Here is a 12,937-nt window from a genome sequence, read left to right as displayed (position 1 = left end):
CTTATGTATTGAGGTTGTCCTGTGTTGGGTGCATAAACATTTACTATTGTTATATCTTCTTCTTGGATTGATCCCTTGATCATTATGTAGTGTCCTTCTTTGTCTGTTGTAATAGTCTTTGTTTTAAAGTCTATTTTGTCTGATATGAGAATTGCTACTCCAGCTTTCTTTGGATTTCCATTTGCATGGAATATTGTTTTCCATTCCCTCACTTTCTGGTCTGTAGAGTTTCTGCTGGGAAATCTGCTGATAGCCTAATGAGGTACTTTTGTAAGATACTGTCTTTTTTCCCCTGGCTGCCTTTACCACTGATGTTTGAGAATTTTAATATAATGTGTCTTGGAGAAAGTCTTTTTGCATTGAGATAATTAGGCGTTCTATTACCTTTATGGACTTGTAGTATATCCAGTTCATTTCCCGGGTTTGGGAAGTTCTCAGCTATTATTTCCTTAAGTTAATATTTCTTTCTGTTCCCTTCTCCCTCTCTTCTCCTCCTAGGATACCCATTATCCTTATGTTCACTTTTCTAATGGAGTTTAATAGTTCTTGTGAAGTTTATTCATTTTTAAAAAAAATCTTAGTTCGCTCTCCTCTTCAACCTGAAAATTTCTAGAAATCTAACTTTAAGCTAATTCTCTTTTCCATATGGTCTGCTCTATTTCCAATGCTTTCTAATGCATTCTTCATCTCATTTATTGAATTCTACTGCTCCAGAATTTCTGTTTGGTTATTTTTGAGAGTTTCAATCTCTTTGGTAAAGTATTCCATCTGTTCATTAATTTTGACACTGAGCTCACTGAACTGCCTTTCTGTGTTTTCTTGTAGTTTGCTGAGTTTCTTCGTGACAGCTATCTTGAATTCTCTATCAGTTAGGTCACAGTCTTCCATGATTTTAAGACATTTGTAAGTTTGGTTTCTGGAGAACTGTCATTTTATTTTTGTGATACTGCATTAACATAGTTTTTCATGGTGCTTGATGACTTGTTCCCCTGCCGGCACATTTGAAGCAGCAAACACCTTTCTTATTTAGGTAAAGCTCTGTTTACTTTGATTCTACCTGTCCAAGAGATTGGTAACTAGAGGCCTTTATTTTGTTTTTCAGTTGGCACTATAGCACACGATTTTGGTTTCTTTTACTTGATGCCTTGGACTATATTTGAGAACAGGCCACTTCTACCCTCTACCACCTCTGCCAGAGGTGTTGATGTGCCCTCGTCATTGATGCTTGTGCCCCCTGGGTATCCAGTGCCTTGCTGCTGCTGGTATTGCTGCTCTTACTGGTGTCACCACCAGGGGCACTGGGATGGCAGGTGCCTCTGCCATGTCTGAGTTCATCTGAGTTGCGGGCACTGCTGCTGCAACAGGAAGAAGCAGGAGGAGCTGGGGTAGCAGGTGTCTTCACTACCTTTCGGGTCGTCGGGTTCATGGGTGCTCTGCCACTGCAGGTTGGGGGACCAGAGTTGCAGATGCTACTGAAGCTGGAGGGACGGGGGTTGTGGGGCCCTCATTGTCACTGCTGCCCAGTTCCCTGTGGCCGTGGGTGCCACTCCAACCAAGAAGTCAGAGTTGTGTGTGCTGCCTCCACTTTTGCTACTGAGTTCTCTGGGCTTGCAGTCTCAGCTGCTGCAGCTGGGGAGCCAGGATCGCAGGCATCGCTGCCACTGTTCCCCAGTTCTGCTTCCTCTATGTGTTCCAATCCACCCATCTTCAGGTGCACAAGTGTGTGGATCTCTCTGCATCCTGGTGTGCTGGGCAAAGGAATCTTTGTTCAGTTATGGATGTCGTAGTAGTTGTAGATTGAAGGGGAGGGACAAAGGGAGTTCTCACACCACTGGGGTGCTGATGTCACTCCTACAGCTGTATTGATTTTTACATTATTTTACTAATTGACTTTTTCTTGGAATGATTTGTTAATTTACAAAATAATATATTTTCACTATTAAAAAAATCAAACTATATTAAAAACTATAGATAAGAAATAGCAATAATAAACATCAGGTAATGATTATCCCAGCTATCTCTCTAATGCATGTATAGAGATAAATATAGATAGATATCATTTTATTAAATGGGATTATGTTAAACACGGTCATGTTTTGAATGACATATAATTAATGCAATTTTATTTGCACATAAATGAAGAAATAATCAGAAGTAAAATAATTATTAGTTTGTTAATGATCCCTCTAGGTGCTTTAGAATTTTTTAAAAAGTGAACATGAATCTACATTAAGAGGTCAGCTTCAGTACAATTATAATATTTTAAAATAAGTATTTCAATTTTAAGCCAGACTGACTTTCCTGTAGGAAAAACAAGAAAATAAGCTTCTTGTCCCTTGTTTCAATTTTATATTAATTCACTTTTCCAAGTTTATAATATTTACATTCTATTCTACAAATGATTCTATTTTTATTTCCAATTCTACATTTATTTGTATTGAAAGCTCTTCAGTTCTTTTACCACATATTTAATATTCCTGAGTTTCTTGGTTTTGGTTTGATCTTGATTGCTTGGACTTTATCATCTAATAGTCCTCCTATTCCCATAAAAGGGGCTGCTAAGATCTTTTATGATTGATTACCTTTCTATTATCCTTTTAACTTTGGCATCTATTGCTTCCTTACATTGTTCCAAATTATAAAGTATAAAATAAAATTACTCCCCAGAAACTTCTCTTCTGAAGTCCTCCCTCCTTTTTAACTTGGGACAGATAGCTCCTTGGTAGGGACTTCCAAATAGCTATAATCAAGAATGTCTCTTCACTGCTTTCCTCTTTTTTGGTTTACTCTCTAGTTCTGATGGATAACATCCCTGAATAATATTTTAAGAAAGATTGAAACAAATTCTCTGTTTTTTGCACATCTGAAAATGTGTCTTTATTCAATATTCACACAGGTGAAGTTTGAAGACAACATATTTGGATTTGTTTTTTCATCTCTGCCCACATTTCTAGTCTATTTACAAGAACTAAAAACAACTTCATTATCTATCTGATTGAGGGAAAGTAGTAACAGTTTTACGAAATATATAAATGTACTACAAATGCCGATTTTACAATGTGCATAAAATTACTTATATAATAAAATTATGTAAAGGGTTGGTATTATTTATCTCCTCTGCTTTCCCCTAACTACTACTTATCCACTCAAATCTTTTCCCAACCTCTTAAATCAAATATATATACACAAATACTTTAAAATTCAGTCATTTTCATATGTGAGAACTATTTTCTTTATCCTTCTAAGAAACTCAGAAGACAATTTGTTTCAAAATTGCTCAGGGACAAATATGTTTTCAGATTCAAGAAGAAAAAGTATTCATTTCTTTAATAAATAATTTTTGATATTAGATCCTGACTTGCCGCCCTCTACAAGGAAGTATTATTTGCTTCCCCAATGATGCAATGGGAATTTGTCTTGCAAAATTTTTTTTAATATCCTATCCTGACCACTAAAATTTTTCTTTTTTCATGGGTTTATTAAAAATTTCTTCAAATATATGTATACGTATAACTGATTCACTTTGTTATAAAGCAGAATCTAACACACCATTATAAAGCAATTATACTCCAATAAAAAAAAGTTTAAAACAAATTTCTTCACATATATCCATCATATCTTCACATTTTTCTGACGCATGTTTCTTTCTTTTCCCTTAATATTACATAATGATAAACTGTTTTTCTCATTATGTTCTTTAATTTTCTACTTTCTCTGAAAAATGGAGCAATTTGGAGTACACATGCCATAAATATATTTTTATTGTCTATATCTCATTTGTAAAATCAATGTGGATATCACTTCTAAATATTCCTTTTCTGAAATACTGATGTTTGTAATCCATTAATGTTTCCTTGAAGTGACCTTCATTCTCATTTATTTTAATGCTTCTTTGCAGTATACTATAAATAGTAGATTTCTTTTATTTCTTTTTCAAAGTTTGCTCTCTTAAGTTCCTAAAAGGTGGGGACTGAATCTATTTAACCACCATTGTAAAGCCCTTAGCACAATGCATAATCAAAAAGGCTTGACTGCTTAGGTTAATGATAATGTTGTGCTCTTATATAATTTTCAGAGCGAAAGAGGCTCTGGGAAGATACTGAGTTAGTCATTTTGCTCCAGAAGGATTGCAGTATATCTAAACCAACCCAGAAAAAAATGGTTATATACATTTAAAGTCTTCACAGAAAGCAAGTACACAGATTTTTCTGGGTAAATAGCCCATTTTAACATTTTCAAATCATGACAATCCATTTATTTCTAATATAAATTCCTGCTGGCTTAAGAGAATTTTCTTTTGTTCTCATTTTTTTTAGCTTGAGATGATAGCTTTAACTTTTCTTCCTCACATAACAAGTTCTATTTAAATGTCATCAAAATTCTCCTTCCCCAGCATGTCTCCATGAAAAGAAGCCAACCCTGAGATGAGGATTTGTGTATAAATGATTTGTTAAAAAAAATAAACACTTTCAGGGAAAACCAGTGAGGGAGTGGGGAAAGCAAATGGATTTTATCAGTAGGGAAACTTCTAAAACTTCATGGGAAATTTCCAGGCTTTAAGCTCTTCCACCTGGGAGTCGGGAGGGAGATGGGCTCCAGTAGCCTGAGGACAATCCTCCAAAAAGAACTGGTTGATGAGCATGAAAGCACAGAAATTGGGGAAAGGGTAGACAACAAAAATATCCAAAAGGGACCTGAGAAGATCTGGACAGAGCTAAGCAAAATTATTGCCCTTTACCTTTGCAGATTTTTATGCATTAGCTATTTTTAATATATTCTCAATCTTCTCTTCCCCCTACTTGTGAAAAGTTAGAGATTAACCTTGTCATCTAAGGATGTTCGCTCATCTGAGAACTAAGGTTAAAAATAGTATCATTTAGTGGGGTTTTCACAGGAACCAAGAAGTTAATGTATGTAAAATATATGTAGAGGGCTTCCCTGGTGGCGCAGTGGTTGGGAATCCGCCTGCCGATGCAGGGGACACGGGTTCATGCCCCGGTCTGGGAGGATCCCACATGCCGCGGAGTGGCTGGGCCCGTGAGCCATGGCTGCTGAGCCTGCGCGTCCGGAGCCTGTGCTCCGCAATGGGAGAGGCCACAACAGTGAGAGGCCTGCGTACCGCAAAAAAAAAAAATATATATATATATGTGTGTGTGTGTGTGTGTGTGTGTGTGTAGAACAATGCCTGGTACAAACATAGGAAGAGCTCAGTACAGGTTATCTATTATTATCATTATTATTATTACTGTTGTGATTACTGTTATAAAGCAAGTAACCGGTCTGAAGGCCTTCATAAGTGTTTAGCACTCAGAATGTAGTAAGATTATTTCACATGTACTCTACTATCTCATGACATATGCATGATTTTTTTGCATATATGATATTATGCTAACTCTAGAGTAGAGCTGTACCAACGCCTTTTGTTGAAATTTTTGTCTTTTTTTAATTGAAGTATAGTTGATTTGGAATACTATATTAGTTTCAGGTGTACTGCATAGTAATTCAGTATTTTTGCAGATTATAATCCATTAGGCCCATCCACGTTGCTGGAAATGGCAGTATTTCATTATTTTTTATTCCACTGTATAAGTATACCACATCTTAATCCAGTTGTCAGTTGAAGGGCATTTGGATTGCGTCCATGTCTCGGCTATTGTAAATAATACTGCTGTGAATTTTGGGGAGCATGTACCTTTTCGAATTTGTGTTTTTTGTTGTTTCAGGGTATATATAGAACCAAGCAGTGGAATTGCTGGATCATATGGTGGTTCTATTTTTAGTTTTTTGAGGAACCTCCATACTGTTTTCCACAGTGGCTGCACCAACTTACATTCCCACCAGCATTGTAAGAGTGTTCCCTTTTCTCCACATCCTCACCAATATTTGTTACTTGTGGTCTTTTTCATGATAGCCATTCTGACAGGTATGAGGAGATATCTCATTGCTGTTTTTTTTTTTTTTTTGAACTTAAGATAGAGGACTTTTTTATTTTTTATTTATTTATTTTTATTTATTTTTTATTAGTTTCTGCTTTATAACAAAGTGAATCAGTCATACATATACATCTGTTCCCATATCCCTTCCCTCTTGCATCTCCCTCCCTCCCACCCTCCCTATCCCACCCCTCCAGGCGGTCACAAAGCACCGAGCTCATTGCTGTTTTAATTTGTATTTCTCTGATGATTAGTGATGTTGAGCATCTTTTCATGTGCCTGTTAGCCATCTGTATGTTTTTTCAGAGAAATGTCTGTTCAGGTCTTTTGTCCATTTTTCGATTGGATTGTTTTTTTTTTTTTGACATTGAGTTGTATGAGCTGTTTATATATTTTGGCTATTAATCCCTTGTTGGTCACATCGTTTGCAAATATTTTCTCCCTTTCTGTAGGCTTTCTTTTCATTTTGTCAATGCTCTTCTTTGCTGTGCAAAAGCTTTTAAGCTTAATTAGGTCCCATTTATTTATTTTTGCTTTTGTTTCCTTTTCCTTAGGAGTCAAATCCAAAGAAATATTGCTACGATTTATGTCAATGAGTGTTCTGCCTATGTTTACTTCTAGGAATTTTATGGTTTCCAGTCTTACATTTAAGTCATTAACCCATTTTGAGTTTATCTTTGCATATGGTGTGAGAAAACGTTCTAATTTCATTCTTTTACATGGAGCTGTCCAGTTTTCCCAGCATCACTTATTGAAGACACTGTTTTTTTCTTCATTGTATATTCTTGTCACTTTGTCTTAGATTAATTGACCATAAGTGAGTGGGTTTATTTCTGGGCTATTTTGTTGCATTGATCTATGTGTCTGTTTTCATGCTAGTATCATGCTGTTTTGATGACTGTAGATTTGTAGCATAATATGAAATCTGGGAGGGTTATACCTCCAGGTTTTTTTTTTTCCTGAAGATTGCTTTGGTAATTTGGGGTCTTTTGTGGTTCCACACGAATTTTAGGATTATTTGTTCTAGTTTTGTGAAAAAATGTCATGGGTATTTTGATAGGGATTGCATTAAATCTGTAGACTGCCTTGGGTAGAAAGGTTATTTTAACAATATTATTTCTTCCAATCCAGGAACACAGGATAGCTTTCCATTTCTCTGTATGACCTTCAATTTCTTTCATCAATGTTTCACAGTTTTCAGAGTATAGGCCGTTTACCTGTTTGGTTAAATTTATTACTAGGTATTTTATTCTTTTTGGTGTGATTTTATACAAGATAGGTTTTTTACTTTATCTTTCTGATATTTGATTATTAGTGTATAGTAACAACAAATTTCTGTATATTAATCTTATATCCTGCAACCTTGCTGAATTCATTTAAGTTCTAATAGTTTTTGGGGGGAGACTTTAGGGTTTTCTATGTAAAATATCATGTCATCTGCAAATAGTGACAGTTTTGCCTCTTCCCTTCTAATTCGGATGTGTTTTAATTCTTTTTCTTATCTGACTGCTGTGGAAATTGCTGTCATTTATCACTGTTCTTGTCATTTTAGAGATTTAGCTTAGGACTAATAAGTCTGAGAAAAAATACAGAAAGTATAAACTCTTCAGACATCGTAAAGAAAAAGCAATAGAATATCTCTAAAAATACAGTGAAATAATATGAAACAATTACTTCTCACCCACTAGAATGGCTATAATAAAAAAGACAGACAAAAACTAGTGCTGGTGGGAATGTGGAGAAGCAGTAGAAATGTAAAGTGATGCAGTCACATTGAAAAACAGTCTGGCAGTTCCTCAAAAATTAAAACATAAAGTTAACATATGACCCAGCAATTCCACTGCTAGGTATATACCAAAGATGAAATGATAATATATATCCACAAAAGAACTGTACACAAAACTTCACAGCAACATTATTTATAATAGTAATAAAGTAGAAACAACTCAAATGCCTATCAACTGATAAATAAATGCAATATGATATATGCATACAGTGGAATATTATTTGGAGAAAAAAAATGAAATACTCATACATGCTACAAGTCAATATATGACCACTGAAAACATTGCGCTAAGAAGCCAGTCAGAAAAGACCACATATTGTATGATCTATTTATGTGAAATGTCCAAAATAGGCAAATCTACAGAGACAGAAAGTAGATTAGTGTTTGCCTTCGGCTGGAAGGAGGGAAAAAATGGGTAATGACAGCTAATGGGTATGGGGTTTTTATTCTAAAATTAGGTTGTGTGATGCTTGTGAAACCCTGTGAGTATACTACAAAACATTGAATTGTGTACTTTAAGTAGGTAAAAGGTGTGCTGTGTGAATTATATGTCATTCAACCACTTCACAAAAATACATATTAGAAAATATTAAAAGATAGGTTCTGACTAGTTCTACCAGGTTTTGATTAGGCTGCTATTTACCTCTAGGCTGTTTATATAAGGTTAAGAAATCTTTGGCCAAATCAGTGTGTCCAGTAGTGTGGCTTTCTTTGGAGAGAACTGTTAGCATGCTGTGTTTCTGCAAGACTGACAATCCCTTCCCTTTCTCTGCCCACCCCTTCTTGGGAGTCAAAGGGGTAGGGAAGAGGAGCGTTTCACGTCACCACAAGCTTAGTGAGAGAGCCCCCCATAAGAGAAAACCTTGATTTGGAGAGCTTAAAATGTATCCATTGGAGATTGACGACTGTAGGGACTGGTATCTAACTCTTAAAAATTCAAAGGAAGTGTCTGAGGCTGGAGTTTTACTAATCAATGCCTGAGGAAATAGTTCCAGCTTCATGGGACAAGGATTTACATTTATTGTGGGGCCTCTGTCAAACTTGGGGAAGGATGCTGAATCCATTTCAAGAGAGGTTCCACCCAAGATGACTGCCTGGAGGGTACACAGATCCCAACTGAGAAACAGTATGAGACATCAAGGGTCTGAAGATTTGATTGATAGTGCTGGAGACACTGTCTACATAAATTTGGTTTTAAGTGAAAGATACCTAGAATTCAGGGTAAGTGAGTTTCTGAAGAAGCATAAAAACCACCTAATAGAATAAGAATAAGAATTTGGAATCTGCTGCCTCAGGGGACACAAAAGCCAAAATAATTCTATCAGTCCAAAGAAGTTTCTTCATACTTTCCTTTCTCCTCTTTTCCTTCCAGTGTTAGTACCTTTACCCTCTCCACCTGCTCAAGCCTTGAAAGAGTCAGCCCCACCCTTGTCCGTGGGAGAAGAGGAGGAGCAGAACAAGGTGAGGAGGCAGGAAAGATGGCATTCACGTCACTCTCACCCCAATGTAGGCTTTCAGGCACAGAGCAGTGCAGAACTGAGGAAGGGAAGTTGTTTACAGTGGAGGAGATTTGGGGACTTGATTATTGATGGGCCTAGATTATAATTATCTACATGTTATGGGTTGAATTATGTCCCCTCAAAAAAGGTATGTGGAAGTCCTCCACAACCTCAGAATGTGATCTTATTTGGTAATAGGTTTTTTAGAGATTATATTAAGTTAAGATGAGGTCATACTGGAGTGGATAGGCCCCTAACCCAATATGACTGGTATCCTTATAAAACAATGGCCTTATGAAGCTACAGAGGCACAGGGAGAACACCATATGAAGATAGAAGTAGACATCATAGTGATGTAGGTACAAGAAGTTAGGAAGAGGCAAGGAAGGATCATCTTCTAGAGCCTTCAGAGAAAGCATAGCCTTGCCAACACCTTGATCTTGAACTTCTAGCTTCGAGAACTGTGAGAGAATAAAATTCTATTCTTTCAAGCCACCTATCTTGTGGTATTTCATCATGGCAGCCTTGGGAAACGAAAACACTATGAGACTGGTAAACTATGGGATTGGCCTGAGGTTTCATTCATGGGTTGGGAAAGGACTAGCCATGAAAACAGGTTTGAAGGGGCAGTGTAAGAAAGAATAGGTGATTTTCTACACCCAACCAAATCTACCTCGTGCAATTAACCAGTTAACCTGTGACTGTTCCATAAATATATCCAAAGCATAGCACACATGGCTTAGTCCAGTCCTCATAATGTTTATTTTTGTTCCCTTTATATGCCACTCACAACTTATGCTTTTGATGGTGATTGAGCTTCATGATTTGGTTCCAATCTCTCTGACTTTCCTTTGTAGTTTTCAGTGTCACTTTCCTAAGTAACTGATTGTCATTTTCAAGAAGAGATGGCAAATAGGAGTCCCTGTAGTCCTGAGACTTCAATGGCTATAAATATTTCACATTTGTTGGAGCCAAGGTACACATTAATCTAGCAGATTGGGGTGCATCTTATAGATCAAGATAAGAACAATTATCTCTAACAGACTGATTAAAAATGAAAAGTAATAACAACTGTAAGGGATACAAATATAATAATTAAAACTAACACTTAGTAATCATTTTCTAGTGCCAAGCTTTCAAAAGCAAGATCTCTTTACATCTAAAAAATTCAATGAGGATTCACTATTATTGTCCCTATTTTACAGATGAAGAAACCAAAGTTTTGAACAAAAAACTCATCCAAGGTTGCTGAGCTAGCAAATGGAAGAAATAATCATTTATTTCCAATCTGTTGGACCCTAGAAACAGAGTTAAGGTAAAGACCTCATCATAATTATGGCTGCAATCCCTCTGAGTGCTGGCTGAAATGCCAGGGGGACTGATTCAGCAGCTTTCCACCTCAGCAAGGCAGCAGATGCTGTGAGGCACTCACCAGTAACCCCTTAGCATTCATCATTTTTCACATGTGAGGTCCTGTCTCTCAAATATCAGCTCTTGCAACTGGTTGCTTAGGGGAATCTGGTGGAGAACTGGGGCAGTCTGGAAGTGCCGAGAATTAATTCACATGCCCTAAAAGCCCTCAATCTATGTCTGAGAGTCAGTGTACAAATACCTCATCCCACTCCCTCCTTGGGCAGGATAACTCTCAGGCGTGTATTACATTGTCGCCTAGTTCCCCACAGGGATTAAGCTCGTCCTCCTAGTGGTAACTGTGTCAATAATGCACCCTCTGTTAGAGACCTTCCCCTCCCTTTCTCATCTGCCCATACCTATTATTTCCTGGTATCCCCTCCCAAATGAACTATTTGTTCTTGAATCCCTGTCCCAGGATCTAGGGTCTGCTTGTGAGGGAACCAAAATCAAAATAATCAATTAATACAGTGACACTACGTTAGTGGAAATTCTGGTCACCACTTAGTCTACACAATCTATAGATTCAATGCAATCCCTATCAAAATATCAATGGCATTTTTCACAGAACAAGAACAAATAATTTTAAAATTTATATGGAAACACAAAAGACCCTCGACAGCCAAAACAATCTTGAAAACAAAGAATAGAACTGGAGTTATCACACTCCCTGACTTCAGACAACACTACAAAGCTATAGTCAACAAAATAGCAAGATACTGGGACAAAAACAGACACATACAACAATGGAACAGGATAGAAGGTCCAGAAATAAAACCATACACTCTGATCAGTTCATCTACGACAAAGGAGGCAAGAGTGTGTAATGGAGAAAAGATAGTCTCTTCAATAAGTGATGCTGGGAAAACTGGACAGCTACATGTAAAAGAATGGAATTAGAACATTTTCTCATACCACATGCAAAAATAAACTCAAAATGGATTAAAGACTTAAATGTAAGACCGGAAACCACAAAACTCCTAGAAGAGAACATAGGCAGAACACTCACTGACATAAATCGTAGCAATATTTTTTTGGATCTGTCTCCTAAGGCAAAGGAAACAAAAGCAAAAATAAACAAATGGGACCCAATTAAACTTGAAAGGCTTCGCACAGCTAAGGAAACCATCGACAAAATGAAAGGACAATCCAATGAAATGGAGAAAATATATGCAAATGATATGAGTGATAAGAGGTTAATATCCAAAATATAAAAATAGCTCATACAACTCAATATCCAAAAACAACCGACCCAATCAAAAAATGGGCAGAAGAACATGTTTTGAATAGACATTTTCCCAAAGAACACATACAGATGGGCAACAGGCACATGAAAAGATGTTTGACATCACTAATCATCAGAGAAATACAAATCAAAACCATAATGAGATACCACCTCACACCTGTCAGAAAGACCATGATGAAAAAGGCCACAGATAACAAATGCTGGCAAGGATGTGGAGAAAAGGGAACCCTCGTACACTGTTGATGGGAATGTAGAATGTAGCAGCCAGAGTAGAAAACAGTATGCAGGCCCCTCAAAAAAACTAAAAATAGAACCACCATATGATCATCAATTTCAATCCTAGGTATATATTCAGAAAAATTTAAAATACTAATTTGAAAAGATACATGCACCCCAATGTTCATAGCAGTATTATTTACAATAGTTAAGATATGATAGCAATCCAAGTGTCTATCAACAGATGAATGGATAAAGATATATATATATATAGTAGTTTATATATATATAGTAGTTTATATATATATATATAAAACTACTAAGCCATAAAAAAGAATGAAATGTTGCCATTTGCAACAACATGGATGGACCTGGAAGTTATCCGGCTTAGTGAAATAAGTCAGAGAAAGACAAATACTGTATGTTATCACTTATATGTGGGGTCTCAAAAATAAAACAAATGAATATAACAAAACCAACAGACTCACAGATATAGAAAACAAACTAGTGGTTAGTAAATGGGTAGAGGGAAGGGAGAGGGGCAAAATAGGAGTAGGGGCTTAAGAGGTACAAACTACTACATATAAAATAAATAAGCTACAAGGATATATTGTACTGCACAGTGAATACTTGCAAAAGGTGATGTCCAGTTTCTTATTTCTTTTACTTTTTTTACACAAAGGTAGCATACAAGAGAAACTTGCTTTCCCTTAGAAATTACATATCAATCAATATATCCTAATTATTTTATTTACATTTGCCTACTACTTTATTGTGTGCATACACTATAGTTTATTGAACTAATATCCTATGTTTGGCTATTTAGGTAGATTCCAATATTTTGCAG

At 36.3% G+C, this 12,937-nt stretch overlaps 1 protein-coding gene across 1 annotated transcript in view; it reads right to left on the bottom strand.

The window, feature by feature from the left end:
* The window catches only part of IL1RAPL1 (interleukin 1 receptor accessory protein like 1), a gene marked incomplete at both ends in the record, with an annotated part of 1,135,095 nt that overhangs the window by 403,877 nt on the left and 718,281 nt on the right, over positions 1-12,937 (bottom strand). The gene's annotated exons all lie outside the window — the stretch shown is intronic.

This window comes from Hyperoodon ampullatus (assembly GCF_949752795.1).
Source record: "Hyperoodon ampullatus genome assembly, chromosome: X".
Lineage (NCBI taxonomy): Eukaryota > Metazoa > Chordata > Mammalia > Artiodactyla > Ziphiidae > Hyperoodon > Hyperoodon ampullatus.
This window is presented reverse-complemented; position numbering and strand designations above follow the sequence as displayed.